Source organism: Fukomys damarensis, unplaced genomic scaffold, assembly GCF_012274545.1.
Source record: "Fukomys damarensis isolate Sample0158 unplaced genomic scaffold, DMR_v1.0_HiC HiC_scaffold_30, whole genome shotgun sequence".
Classification (NCBI taxonomy): Eukaryota; Metazoa; Chordata; class Mammalia; order Rodentia; family Bathyergidae; genus Fukomys; species Fukomys damarensis.
Window position 1 is genome coordinate 58,094,192 of NW_022900942.1, and position 16,147 is coordinate 58,110,338.

Sequence of the window (16,147 nt, forward strand, 5' to 3'; positions counted from 1 at the left end):
GCCTCTCTGAGGGCGCCCGGCGCAGGGAAACCTCGCGGGCAGGAGGGCAAGGCAGAGGCGCGCCCGGCCTTCGCACCCACCCCCAGGGCAGAAGGTTCCTGCTGCTCCCCTCCGGATCCTGACCCAAGAGGCCTGCGGGAACCGCAGATGCAAACAGAACTTCACCACACGCTCACGCGCCTTTCCCGGACAGGTATTTCTGTCCCCTTGGCGCTGCGTCCTTGTGGAGCCGGGGACTGCGGAGCTCCTGGGATGGGGTGAGGAACGCACAACTTTTACAAGACAGCCGATGGTGTGAGTTGTGCTTAGCCACTTCGGCAGAGTACCTGGAGGAAATCCTTTAGATGCCCAGTCTGCTAAATTTCGGAGCTGGTGTGTGATATACTGGAGCTGTCACGCTGGCCCGACCTGATGACCCTGCATATAGGGCTGGTCAGGTACTCCGATCCCGTGGTCAAAAGAAACCCACACCTGGCCCTCTAAGCAATTAGAAGACCTGTAGTGGCTGGGGTCGGGTCGGTCAGGGGACCTGTCCCAGAGGAGACAGGACTGGGGGAGACAGGAAAGAGCTGCCCTGCACGGATATAGGGTTGTGCTTGAAGTTCACTAAGGTCTGGATGTTCACGTCCTCTCAAACGAACAGGCTGAATGAAATCCTAGCCCCAAAGGAGCTGGTTTCAGGAGCTGGGGCCCTTGGGAGGTTAGGTCAGGAGGGTGGTGAATGGATTAGCACCCTGGTCGGCACCTTCCACCAAATGAGACTGCAGTGAAAGGACGGCCGTCTAACAACCAGACAGGGCACCTGTTGGCACCTTGATCTTGAATATCCTATGAGGAATAAATTTCTGCTGATGCTAGTATAGCATGTCTATGATGTCCAGCAGCCTAATGCTACTAAGATAAGAGGGAAAATTGTCACGTACATTACAGGAGGAAGTGTGCCTATTTATTCTTCAAAAATAAGGAAAGGGAGCTGGGCATGGTGGTGCATGCCTGTAATCCCAGCACTTGGGAGGCTGAGGTAGGAGGATCACTGTGAGTTCGAGACCAACCTGGGCTACATAGTGAGTTCCAGGTCAGTCTCAACCACACAGTGAGACCCTGTCTCAAAAACCAAAGGAAAAAAAAAAACAGTATCAAAAATAAGGAAAGGGAAAGGAATTTGTAAGCATAACATCTAAAGAAAAAGATAAAGATTCACAGGTTGGCTACATGGAAACTGATACAAAAGTTTTTACATCAAAAAGCACTGCAATAGGCCTGGTGTGGTGGTGCACACCTGTAATCCCAGCACTTGGGAGGCTGAGGCAAGAGGATCACTGTGAGTTTAAGACCAGCCTGGGCTACCTAGTGAGTTCCAGGTCAGTCTCAACTACATAGTGAGATCTGTCTCAAAAAACCAAAAAAAGAAAAGAAAAGAAAAGAAAAAAAAACAGCACCATAACAAAAGCGGAAAATGAATAAGGGAGAAATGTTATACCATGAGTGACGTAAGATTCATGGTTTCAATGCATATGGCTTCTACACAAGTACAGAAAAGCTGAATACTCAGGGCCAAGAGAAAAAAGAAACAGGCAATTCACAGAAAAAGAAACAAAAATCTAACAAACATGTTTGTTTTTAAAAATTTGACCTTCTTGGGGATTGAAGTGCAAAGCAAAATGCCAATGAGACTCATCTTTCACCTACCAAACTGGTAAAGAGTTTAAAAAATAAAACTGGAGGTGGAAGATAATTCATGGAATCAAGTATCACATTCTTGGTAGCAGTGGAAACATTTCAAGTTCAGTTTTTTTAGTGCTTTGGAAATGACACCATAACAGCCCCAATTGTAGAGATTTATATCCAGGAAATATTTAGGGGAAGTTTGAAAGATTTAATGGCAGAGCTATTCATGCTTTTTTAAAGTTTAAATGAACCTAAATGTTCATTAGGAATTGGTAAATTATTGTATCTCCACATCATGATATATTAAAAGGCCATTAAAATGTAATAGCATATTTTTGGCACTGAAAAATGTTCATAATATTTTAACAGTAAAGAAAAGCTATACAATAATATTGCCAAACACTAGCAATGAAAACCCAAAGATAAACATGTTTGTTCCATTTACAGTAGAATAAAAGAGAATAAAATTCTTAGGAGTAAATTTAACACAAGTAGTGCTGTATTTGTAGATAAAAACTACAGACATCTTTCAGGCATGTAAAAGGAGCAAGTCTGAGGGTTGCAAATAAAATAAAATAAATAAATAGATAAAAGGAGTGAAACACAGCCAGTCGTTCCTTGATTTACAATGGGATAACACCCTGATAAACTTAGCATGAACTGAAAATATCGTAAGTCAAAAATGCACTACCTTGACCCCTGACCAGCAAGGTGGGCAGTGCAGTGCGTGGCAGAGTGGTGGGTGCTCACCTTTGTGTCAGGTATGTGACTCGAAGCTGTGGCTCACTGCTGCTGGCAATGGTCGGGACTCACATTTCTAATTTCAAAACCGAATAAAAGCTACAATAATTAAGTCAGTGTCATACTGGCTTAAGGCTGAATGTATATAGTTCAATGTAATTGAAAGTCCAGAAATAAACCCTGACATTTATGATCACTTGCTTTTTTAACAGGTTGCCAAAATCCCAATAAGAAAAGAATCTTTTTGATAGCTGGTGCTGGGGACAATTGGATATCCATATTCAAAAGAATCAAGTTTGACCCTTACCTCACCCCCTATACATAAATTCACTGAAGTAAATCAAGTACGTAGACATAAGAGATAAAACTATAAAACTCTTAGAGAGGCCCAGGGATTGAGCTCAGTGGTTCCACCTCCTGCCTTGCAAGCTCAAGGACCTGAGTTTGATACCCGATACCAAAACAAAAAAAAAAAAACTCTTAGAGAACAACATAAGAATATATCTTTGAACTGGCAATGACCTCTGAGATATAGAAAACACAAGTGATGACAACAACAAAAATTTGAACCTCATCAAATCTTAAAACTTTTGTGCTTCTGAATAGACATTTCTCAGAAAAACAAGTAAAAGCAGCAAATAAATATATGAAAAAATGTTCACCATCACTGGTCATTCAAGAGATGCAGATGAAAAAAACACTGAAATTCCACCTTACCCCAGAAAGAGTGGCTGCTCGAGAAATCAACCAATAACAAATGCTGTTGGGGCTGTAAACACTTCTCCATTGGTGGGAGTGCAGACTGGTGCAACCACTGTGGAAATAAATATGGAGATACCTCAAACTAAGATTAGAGGTTCCATTTGACTCAGCTATTCCTCTACTGGGTATCTTTCCAAAAGAATTAAAAGAATCATACCACAGTGATATATGTGCACAGTTTGTAATAGCTAAAACCTGGAAAAACCCAAATACCCATCAATTGGAGACTGGATAAAGATGTGTTTTTTCTATAAAATGGAGTACTACTCAGTCATAAAGAATGAGAAACTAGAGACATTTATAGCTAAATGGATGCACATCGAGGCTATACTTTTAAGTGAAATAAATAGGACACAGGAGTAAATACTGAATAGTTTCTCTGGTGTGAAAAACTAAAAGTGTAAATAAGGTTCAAATGGTATAATTGATAGGTGAAATAGGAAGAAAATGGCTAAAGGGGAAAGAAAATAAGGAAAAAATGTGAAAAAGGAAAAAATGGAAACAAAGTCTTTGTAAATAGGGAAAGGTGAAGCGAGTGAAGGGAGGGCAGGGAGATGGGAAAAAAATAAGAACTAAGATACATCATGTAAAGGTACAAGACCCCAATGATAAATGTAATTGCATTGTTTGCTTTAAATGTACAAATAAACTTAATGGGGGGAGGACTTTTGTGCTTCAAAGGGCACTCTCAAGAAAGTGAAAGACAACCCAAAGTATAAGCAAAAATATGTGCAATCATCTGTCTGGCAAGAGGTTCATAGCCAGAATATAAAACTCTTATAGTTGAACCATTAAAAATGATTAAATGATGGACAAAGCATCTGAGTGGCTGTTTCTAAAAGAAAAAAATATTTAAATAGCCAAAAGCACAAGAAAAGGTGGTCAACATAATTAGTCATAAGGGAAATACAAATCAAAACCACAATGAGCTACAATTCTGCCCAGTAGAATGACTATAATAAAAAAGATGGTAAAAGTGAAGTATAGTGAAGAGAATTGATGAGGAAATGAAAAATTAGATCTCTCCATACATTGCTAGTGGGACTATAAAATGGTGAAGACACTTTGGAAAACACTTTGTCAGTCCCTCAAAAAAGTAAACAGCCTTACCATGCGGCCCAGCCATCCAGTCATAAGCATTTACTCCAGAAAGCTAAAAACATATCTCCACCTGAAAGCTTGCACATAAATGTTCATAACAGCATTGTTCATTAACAGCCAAAAAAGTGAAAATAACACCAATGTTCACCAACTAACAAATGAATAAACAAAATATGGTGTATCTATACGATGGAATATCTGTCATGCAATTTAAAAAATGAAGATCTGCTACATGGTATAAGATGGATAAGCCTTGAAAACATTATACTAGGTTTTTTTTTTTTTTTAAAGCCAGACACAAAAGGCCATGTATTGTACAGGAAGTGACTGTTAATAAATATAGAGTTTTTTTGTTTTTTGGTTTTTTTGGTACCAGGGATTGAACTTAGGACCTTGTGCTTGCAAGGCAGGTGCGGTACCACTAAGCTAAATCCCTGGCTAGAGCTTCTTTTCAGAGTGGTGGAAATGTTGTGCAATTAGATAGTGGTAATGCCTGTACAGCTCTGTGAGCACACCGAAACCACTAAATCATGCACTTTATATGTGTTTAGTATGTGCATTATATCTCAATAAAGCTATTAAAATTTTTGCAGAATTGAAAAATATATTAAATACCAAAATGTAGATTGTTGCATGGGTATGTGTGTTTGAAAGCAGACTCTAATGAATTTTGAAAGGTATTTGATGGACTATTTAAGAGTATATGTATGAGGGCCAGGGATTTAGCTCAGTGGTTCCGCTGCCTGCCTCCCAAGTACAAGGTACCAAGTTCGATCCCCAGTACCAAAAGAAAAAAAAAAAGTGTACAGACGAGATGGAGTGGGGGGGAGTTATTCTATTTTCTTCATTTTTCTTGTTCATATTTTTAATTTTTTCAATCATAAACCTATATTACTTTTGTCCTAATGAAGAACTGTAGGGTATTCTAATAAATCTACTGAATGAATACCCAGCTCTGCCTACAATAGAACGGTGTGGTCTTAACCTAAATTAATGAAAGAAGATTAAGGAAAAGTAGGAAGGATAGGCCTTTTCATAAAGTTCAACAGACGCAAGAGTATTTGAAGGAACGAACTTAACAAATGGCTAAAAATCTGAAATTACTTTACTGACAGGCACATGTGAAACCAAAGCCTAAATTAAAAGGGCTGTTTTCTATCCAGGCCAGTGACTGTTCCACACTGCCAATTCATTTTGCTATGACGTTCCGATGATGTCAGAAACCTCTGCGCCAGAGCTCTCCATCTGTCCGTTCAAATCAAGACTTTGCTCTCACAGTTCTTATGTTTACAAGTGTCTTTCTCAGCTGCCTCAGTGTCCTAACTCAGCTCAAAATGTTCACAGAAAGCTCTGCCAAATAAAAACTTGATGGAGTGTCCTCACCTACTTTATTCGCCATACCTAGAACCATAAAGTTCCTGCTTTTCCCCAAAGACAAAATGACCACAAAGGAGAAATGCTTTGCATCAGTTCAGAACATCAAGGCAGCCATCGGACAGTGCAACTGAAGACACTCACAAAAGAGGAATTTCAGAACTTCTCCAGAAAGTGACAAGAACAAGAACAATGGGATAAGTGGTGCAAAGTAAGGAGGAGGATTTTTGAGGATTAATGGAATGTTTCTTTCACTGTACTAATTTTTAAAAATTTAAACACTATATTTTTATCACAAAGTGTACGATGACACTACTTCTCTTTAAGGTGTTTTATGATATCCCCTCATAAGAGGACGTGTGAAATCATTAACCTCACATTGTCACTGCCATTTAAAAATCACTGTGATGTCAAGGAATAAGTGTTTGCCTGCTGAGAACAGCTTCACAAATAATCAAATAAAAACTATATATCTAAAGTTAATATTTGCTAGTAAAGTTATCTTTCTGAAGATTATGTATCTAAGACAAACATCCAGGGAGCACCTACCTTCACAAGGCCTGGATCCTGGAGATATAACTACAAACACTGAAAATGAAACTTTGGACTGGAAGCTAGGGGATGGGCAGAGAGGCTCTTTTGAGGTTTAAGTGAAGAATATATGAGTAGGTGTTTTTAAACTCTAAAGAGTCAAATAGAATGGGGCTGTTATATTTTAATACTAAAAGATATTGCTTAAAGGAATTTAGTAACTTGTCCACGTTTTATGAAAAAAAAAAGTAACATGAAGAACCAGGGACTTTTGCTATCTTTTGTATTTTTGTTTTTGTTTGTTTTTAAAACAGTCTCACTGTGTGGCCCAAGCTGGCTTTGAACACCTGGGCTCAAGCAATCCTCCTGCCTCAGCCTCCCCACTAGCTGGGACTACAGGTACACACCACTGTACCTGGCTGGACCCAGGATTTGAGATTCCTACTTTGTTCTCCTAGGAAGATAGAAGGAAAAGATAGCTCAGTGAGGTCCATCTGTGATACGAAGTCTACAGATACGTGCTCAGTACAAGAGGAGCTGCTGGCTTCCGGAGCCCTCAGAGGGGTGAGTGGGACAGACGTGCACAGTTCGCTATAAACAAACCCAAACCAATAGAAGTGAATTAAGGTTTGGTGGCCTCCATCAGAAATGATTCCTCCATAGCTGTATCCTTCGGATCATAAAATGGAAATGCAACTTGCCGTGCCATTGTTGTTAAAAAATATTTTTTTCCCTAGATTCAAGAACTAGATGTGTAAGGGTAATCTCACCGGCCTTGCAATGGCATAATCCAGTGTGGTAACGTGCCCTTAATGTTGTGATCAGCCTAACAGTATATTCATGGCTGAGGCTCCTTTAAGTTAAGGTCTTCTCCTTTTTCTTTTTCTACATCCTTCCCTAAAATGTCAGACTTTCCCATGTCCTCCTAGGAATATGAAGTGGGATCCAAAACCCTAGGTCCAGTTTATTATCACTAGTCATCTTTAAATTGTATTATTAAATTACAACAGCTTGACATTGGCTTGGTTTCACTAAACAAGCAGATTCCAAAAGTTTTCCACTTTCGTCAACATAGAGAAAACAATGACGTCATTTTAGGCCGATGGCAGCACGTGGATCACAAACAGCACTGAAAAGAATACAAACAAAACAGGAGAACTAAGAGCATTTCTACATACAATGCCGCACACCTGTGGCCTCCATCAGACCGAGACAATGAGTAAATTCTGCCATACCATTGGCCAGCTTCCTTGTAAATCCAAACACAGCATTTTCCAGAACCCCACCATTCTATCATTATTTTTTCGTTTACTCTTGTGGCTTCTTGCTTTGGGAGAATCTCACCAACTTCATTTCATAGCAAATATTTTCCCATGTTATTAATGATCTATATGACTGCAAAAGGAAGGCTTTTGATTAACATGAAATAATTAACATGCCCATGCCGAGCTGAAGTCATTGAAGCTCAAAGTGAAGAAAATGTACTTCCCTTAGCCTGTGTTCCCTTACTCTAAAGGCAGCATTTCTAGTAGTCATTTTGAAAACTGAAAATTTCCTCTGGATACCTGGGCACCAAGAAGCACAAATCCATCATCACTTCCTTTTGTTTATACAGGAGGAAATCAAGGTTGAGGGACTTGCTCAAGTCCTCAAAACCATGAATCAGTATCTGTTTTTTTTTCGTCCACAAGCCCACTCACAGAACAGGGTTCAGGTGACTCAGACCGGGAGGGCAAAGCGGGGAATCACCACGCAGACTCCAGGGAGGTTTCCGGAAAACTTCCGCTTTATTCAGCAAATGCACAAGCTTATATAGGGCAAGGCGGGGATGGAGCCAGGTGGTGCTACTGGATCGCTATTGGATAGGGTAAGGCAGGGGTGGAACCAGGGTGGAGTCGGGATATTTGGTACATAGTTATTGGCCACATGTTAGTTTTTGGATGCTTTAGGAACTGAGGCGAATGGAGTCAGGACTTTATAGAGGTTTCTGAGAGGAACAGTTTATCTGTCTAAAGTCAGATCTCTACACACCCGAGGGGGCAGATTATTCCAGCCCTAACAGGCCTCTGAGTTTTCTCACGAGAGATGGGTGCCGCGTTCCTGACTCAGCTAGACGTTAACCTGATCCTCAGTTCCCCCTTTTGTCTTTGACTCCAGAGCCTCAGCCAAAAGGACCGCATTTTTGTGATTTTGTTATTGGCGCATCTGATCTTTAAAATAAATAACAATATGCCAAACAAGGTTAATATATATATGGGGATCCCAATATCAATCCACGCATCCAACTACTCGATTCCATCCAGCCTGAATTTTTGACCAAATGGTATCCCACACATTAAAGTTACAATATCTAACGGCTGGGTATTAATTCCTCCCATACCAAGTTTAAATGTATTTGTAAATTGAGTACGGCTGCGCAGACATCTTGAAGTAGCAGGGCAGTCTTTTCGAAGGCTTGGATGATGTTTCTTGTTAGCTGGTTGACTGTTGCTGTTGTCACCACTTGATTTTGTACTGTTGCCGTTGTTGTGGCAGAAATAGCTGCCACCACAGAAATGATGACAGCAGTAAGGGCGGAAATTTCAAAATCTTACTGCGGGGATGAAGCATAAGATTAAAGAGAGGATCTGAATTTTGTTATTCCATGTGGAGATCAACCCAAACAGCTGGGGGTGTTCTAGCAAAATATAAACTCCAAGTTTCTGTATGATTAAACAAAGAAGGATCGATAAAAGGCGTAAGACGAACATGAAAGGGGACGGCAGAACAAGATAGAGATAGGGGGATTAGGTACTTGCGGATTCGTCCAGGACAAAGTAGAGATGGAAGGCTCTGTGGCAAGAAGGCTGTTGCTGGGCACGCAGCAGCCGCCCAGGACCGCTCAGCGCCAGCAGTCACAGGCCAAGGAGCAGCCAGCCCCCGTGGCCGCACACCGGGGACCCCACGCTCGCACCCCTCTTGGCCCCGCTGGGCCCTAATGCGCCCTGGAGAGCGGGGCCGCGGCAGGATCTGCAGTGGGAGGCAGGGACAGCAGAGGCCCCGGAAGACAAAAGGACCTTCGGCCACCGCGTGGCTGTCGGACTTAGTCTCCCGTTAGGCTCCTCTCCCGGCTCAGCAGGCCCAGCCCCGAAGCTGCAGGTCTTTCGCCCTGATACTTTTCCGGAGCTCTCAGCTGGGCTGGACCGGGGCTTGAGGAGGAGGCTGGGCGGCCCGGAGGCCCATGGCCCCGAAGCCATGCTAAGGCCGGATCAAAGGACTGCTTCTTCTCCTCATCCGAGGAGGTGACCGCGTACAGGGTGCAGGCCGCCCGCCACCTTGGGCCGGAAGAGGTGGGCTCTCCTGGATGACCCTTACTCCAGTGACCCAGGGCTTTTGGCGGGGCACGTCATCCACAGGAAGTGAGAGGCCAGCGGGCGGGGCTGACGCCTTTGGGGAAGAAGAAAGAGGAAGAGACAGCCCGCCCGCGACTTCTTTTTTAAGAGGCTTTTGTCCGCCATCTTTAGAGCGCTCAGGGAGCCCCACACTCGCCTGAGTTTGGGCTGGAAACGCCTAGGACGCCCTTACGGCTTGAGGACCCTTTACTAAGGAGGCCTGTACCGGCGTTCTTGACTCATGACATTACCCATAATAGGGTTCCTTACCCGAAAATTCAATCTTTACCCAGTATACGGAGTCCCTGTTTGGGCGCCAATTGTTGTTTTCCTCCATAAGCCCACTCTGACAAGGTGTGGAAGCACCACGCAGACTCCGGGAGAGGCTCCTGGAACACTTCCGCTTTATTCAGCAAATGCACAGGCTTATATAGGGTAAGGCAGGGGTGGAGCCAGGGTGGAGTCGGGATATTTAGCACATTGTTATTGGCCTCGTGTTAATTTTTGGATTGTATGCTTTAGGGGCTGAGGTGAATGGAGTCAGGACTTTAGAGGTTTTTGAGAGAAACAGTTTATCTGTCTAAGGTCAGATCTCTACACACCCGAGGGGGCGAATTATTCCAGCCCTAATAGGCCTCAGAGTTTTCTCATGAGAGATGGGTGCAGCCCTCCTGACTCAGCCAGACGTTAACCTGATCCTCAAGTATCCAGAATCCAACCATGTGCCTGCCTGGGATTACAGCACCCTCCCTCATGCCCCGCCAAGTGTGGGCTTCCTGACCCAGGGTCCCAGTCTAAGGGCTCCTTTCAAAGTGGTGATACTCACACATACATGGCCTGTGTCCAATTCATCTTCTGAGCTCAGAGTCCCGGGTGTTAATCAAACCAGGGTGGAATCCTCCTCCTGGTTACATTCAGTGTTTTTGCTCAGTGAAGACAGATTCCAGCTTTGGTTGGAACCTCCACAGTGGTGCCTCCCTTTAGGGCACTCCCTGGTAAGTGGTTCTGCCAAAGACCCTGTAAAGAATTCACATACCAGTTGCGTGAATCACCTTCTAGCTCTTGCTTCACACACTCCGCTTTGCCCTTTTTTGAAATATGCACTTGAGAAGATCGGGTAATTTTATATATTTGTTATTAATAGAAATTCTTTTATCCAGCCTAGGTGTGTATTACTACAAGCAGTAGTTCTAGGATAAAAGAAAGCCTACACCTATTTAATAGTACCTTTTCCTTACAATGATACATTTTCCTATCAGCCCAAAGCTGCTCTATTAGGAAGGTCGGTGGCTGTCATTATTGTCATTGTGTGGTTGAGTAAAAATAAAAAGGATAAGTAATAAAATCATCTTACTTAGCTGAGTGGAAATTTAAGGAATGGACCCTTTGTTCTCTGGATGCAAAATTAGTAACTAATCTGGCAGAGAATTTAAGAATTAGAAAGCAGCTTCTAAAATACCTAGTGCATCATTTTCATCCCCCCTCTTTTTTTTTTGTACCAGGGATCAAACTCGGGTCCTTGGGCTTGCGAGGCAGGTGGCAGCAGCACCACTGAGCTAAATCCCTGGCCCTTCCCTCCTGTCTTGTTACTCTAAATATAAGGATTTGTTTGAATCCCCTTAGAATCACAAGAGGTAATGCTACGAGCAGGGGGAAAACATGTCGCCATCTAGTGTTTATCCACGTTGCACTTTGTTTCTTGGTCCAGAATACATTACACTAGACTTGTTTTGTAGTAAGAATCTGCCGTGCAGGTGCAATAAAGGGCCATGCTATAGTTTTAATCTGTCATACCCCCTGAAAGCTATTGTGTTAGACTTGGTCCTCAGCTTGTGGTGCTATTAGGGTTGGGAGACCTTTAAGAGGTAGGATCTGGTGGGATGAAAGCAGATCATTGGGGATGTGACCTTGAAGTGAACATTGGAGCCTCTGCCCCTTTCTCTCTCTCCTTGCTTCCAGGTCACCGTGAGGCAAACAGGCTTCTCTTGCCATGCACTCCCACAGTGATGTTCTTTACCCTCACAGGCCCAAAGCAACAGGGCCAGCCAACCACAGACTAAAAGCTTGGAGACAATGCATGAAAATAAACCCTCCCCATTTTTAAGTTGATAATCTCAGGTATTTTGTCATAGTAACAGCACCTAATTAACTCAGGCTATTTAACCATAAATCCTGTAGACTTTTTGAGGGTTGGAGTTGGTCCAAGAATTTTTTTCTTCAAAACCTTTAAGGTCTCCATAGCAGTACCTTTACAGAGCAGCAGGTTGGTAAATAGTTGTCAATTTTTAGATTGAATTTATTTTACTAGGGCCTTAGAGTATAGAGCTGAGACAATTTATACACCATAGAATCACTGAAGGCTCTCAACTCTTATTGCTCTTAACGCAGAGCAGTTCATAGAATACAAGGGATTGCTTTCCTCAACATTACCATACTCAGTGGTGTTGCACCTGCCTTCATAAGTGCAAGGTCCTGAGTTCGATCTCCGGTACTGGAAAAAAAAAAAGGAGGAGAAGGAAGAGGAGGAAGAAGTAAAGCACAGTTGCTCATTTTTATACTTTCTTACTCTAGATTTATAGAGTATCTACCTGTGTTTGCAGGACTTATCATTTATGTCTTTATCTCAACCAGTGTTTTTTTAGAAATTCCAAAGAGAATCTTAAGGGTGACTGGTTAGATAGCCATGGTTGCTCCAGTATGTAAAACTGCTGGAAAATATGGGTGTACTACATTTGTGGTCCTAAAGAGATGAGGGATGGAGTGGGCAAGAGTCCATGGTTTACCTTCCAAGGATAGGTGCAGTACAGCATTCCACTGTGGAGGTGATCGTGAGAAGCATGCTGAGTCTACACTTTCCAGCTCACTGTGTACCTATAAAATGGATTTTTGAACCAATGAAGTAGTTTGTCAGAACTACTTTCATGAAAAGCCTCTGGCATGATCCTTCTTCATGTTTTCTCTTTCTTCTTGGAGGCCAAGGATCCCAAAGCCCTAGGAGATAAGCAGATCCAAAGATGGAGGAAGCCTGGGTTCCTGAATCACCACATGGAAATCTGCCCTTCACATACCTGCACTAGGCTATAACATAAAAGAGAAATCAGCTTACATTGAGTTAATCACCAAGGTTGGACGGGGCCTGTTGAAGTAGTTAATGTTCCTTAACTAATACAACTGATAAATTATTTGCACTGTGATATTTTTGCATATATGAAAACAGAAGACCCTCATTACAAAGCATTCAATGGTAAATAAGAAAGCTTTAAAAGGCTCTAAAACTAAATTATTATATATGTCAAAGTTCTTAGCAAATTCTAGTTCTCTCACAATCTAAATAGGCTAATCTTTTGTTTTTTAATTGATTTGGAATATTGCACTGGATTTTCTTGGCTTTAGCCAAACTGATATTAAATACTTGTTTGGCTGAGCTGTTGTCTGCTGCTGGTACTTTTTTATGCTTGGTATTCTGTATTTTCTTATTGACTTTGAAGGACAAAGTTCTCAGAGCCACTGCTATTCATGTAGGCCAGTAAATAAAATACTATCTGTGACCTTGAAGCATGTATTATCAAAGAGATCTCTTAAAACTGTTTATCAGTCAGATAAACTAAATAGATAAAGTGTTATTTTTTTAAATCCTTCAGTCTATATATCTCATATTCTCTTTTCTTATCTCTTTGACAAACATGTACAGAAAAGATAGATCTTCTACTTTGGATATAAAACCCATGTTCAAAGGATATGCATTGGGTCTTTCCTAACTTTCCTCTTCTAAGGCTAATCCATTTCTAATAAAGACACTACCAATTTGTCTGATATCCAGAGGTGAGTATCTAGCATAGAACCTAATTCATAAGTGATAATCAATGATTAATTCACCTTTCCCTCTCATCTATGAGACTAGAAACATGAATTTCTCACTGACTCCACAATGCCTGATGTTTAAATGATGCTGCTAACCATTAACCTACTCATCTAACCTCTTGCTAACTCCACCTTAGTCAGACCACCCTCAACAGTGTCAAAATGATTGCTATAGCTTCCTTGGTGCTCTCCCCACCTCTGGTTTCTCTCTCTTGAAGTCCTTCTTGCACCTTAGTACAAGATAAGCATTCAGTGCTACTACTTCCTACTGCCTGCCAGGTCAATCCAAGCTCTACTGTGTAGCTTTTCAGCCCCCATCTTTACCCTCAGCCTCCTAACTGTACTTTTTTGTTGTTGTTGTTCTACTCCTGAGCATCCATCTTCTTAGGATCAGGCTGCTTATCTCAAATAAGATATCAAATTCTTTCCATTGAATTTCTTTCTTTGCATCTAGTAAATGTATGAATTTCTTAAGTAATTCTCATGTTAGTCTCAACTCCATTCCTGTGGCCCTTACTTTAAGACCACGTTGCTGCTCATCTGAGTTGTTACAAAGCCTTCTAATTCTCTCTATTCTTGCCTACATCCAATTCATACTCCTCAAGCTGTCACAGATATTTATCTAGAGCCTATTTATCCAATATGACAGCAAAAGGCCATATTTGGATATCTAGATTTAAATGTAAGGTTGAGTCCCTCAGTCACACTGACCACATTTCAAGTGCTCAACAGCCTCATGTGATTAAGGATTATTATATTCAGTAGAAGAGATTATAGAATGTGATCTTCACTGCTGAAATTTCTATTGGATAGGATGATTTTAGAATATAAATTTGACCATGTCTCTACCTAACACCATTTTATGTTTCTTAGTGCTTAGAATAAAGTCCATCCAGGGCCAAGATCGAGCAGAAGGTGATGGAAATGTGAATTTATTCTCTCTTCTTGAGCTGGGACATCCATGCTTTTTGTCATTTTCTTAATAGCGTGTTTGTGATACATAACGATTACATTTATCATGGGGAATTTGTACATGTATGTAACACATCTTAATTCCTTTTCCTCCCCTTCCCCTTCTATCTCTTCCTACTCCTTCCAACTCTTGATCCCATTCCTGTTTGAAGAAGCTCTATTTCCATTTTTTTCTTTGATTCTATCTTTTCCTTTCCTTCCTCCTCCTCCCTCCATCTCTTGTTCCCCATTGAAGGCAAAATGAATTTGACAAAATGTATCTTCTGTACCACTTGGTGTGGATCTGATAATAACTAATGAGGTGCTCAACGAGTACTTGGGGTTGATCATTTGGCTTCTCTGGTCTAATGTAGTGAGTTAATATAACCCAACAAACCATTAACAGAAGATTCCCAAATACTGGTGCTATTCTACTAAATTCTAAAATATTAGCTGGTTTTCAATTCTGCCTTATTCCAAAAAACAGGATTTACATTAATACCGCCTTTCAAATGTTTCCATTTGTACGACAGACTGGCATTGTTGACTTTCAGCAAGCCCTGACTCTCACATCCCATGCTCTTGTGTCATTCCTTCTCATAGGAAATCTGGGCCCCATCACATGATTTGTTCCAGGAAGCAGGACATGAGCAAGCATGATGCGGACAGAGGTTTCATAACCTCTTCTCTGAGGTCTCTCCCTCATCTTTTTTTGTTGTTTGTTTTAATTTTTGTTTCCTGATATAGGGTCTCATTATGTAGTTCAGGCTGGCCTTGAACTCTTGGCAGTCCTCCTCCCTCAGCCTTCTGAGTGCTGGGTTACAGACAAGCGCAATCCTGCATACTTGGCTCCTTCACCCTTTTGGAACTCATGTTCCAAGCTGTGAAGAAATCTAACAACCATGGGAGCACTGAACAGTTGTGATGATTCCAGTATCAGGTGCTGCAGAGCTGGATCCTGGAGGATCCAGGAGGTCTCCGTGTGGGATCCAAGGCTGAGGGGCTGTCACAGTGGGTTAGGAGTGCCACCCCACCCTGCTCCCACTTCCTTGGGTGTCCTGTGAGCCTCCTTGGGAGCTGCTGCCTTAGTAGAAATGTGCAGTGGTGGAGAATGTACCGGATCCTTGATCATCGAGAGGAAGCTGGTGGCACCATGAAGGCACTGTGGACATGGAACGCATCCCTAGATTTAGTTGTCTCTAGTGAAGGGGAGATGCCAACACCGTGTGCAGTGTTTATCCATGGCCTCTGTGCCAAGCACATGTGCCAAGGCTGGAAGGAAGGTGCCCACCAGAAGCTTCTGTCTCAGACTGTCTTCTGTCCTCTCCTGAGAGCTGTTGCCCATAAGTGAGGTCAGCTGGAGAGGTTTTCCTTGGGGAGGGGCTTCCAAGTGTGGGACACTTGGCTGTTTCTCTCCAGACACTCTGTGTTCTAATGTGGTTTGAGTGAGGCATGGCTAGAGAGTTCCTTCAGTCTGTTATAATTATTACTGAGGGGCTTAGGTACCATACAGCGGACTCAGGAGCTAGACTGCCTAGTCATCCAATCACCACCTTTCTGACCTTGACAAGTGCCCATCATTTCTGACCTTGATTCCTTATTGGTAAATGAAGACATGAGTTCTTCAAAGCAGTGAGGATTAAATGAGTCCAAATACAGAATGTACATGGAACAGTCTCTTAGGATATGGGTACAGAATTGTCATAATTCAGCAAAGTCAGTGTAAACTCTGTATCAACAAATGGACAGAGCCAAGAGACAGAGAAGACCAAGCCCTGGGTTCTGGA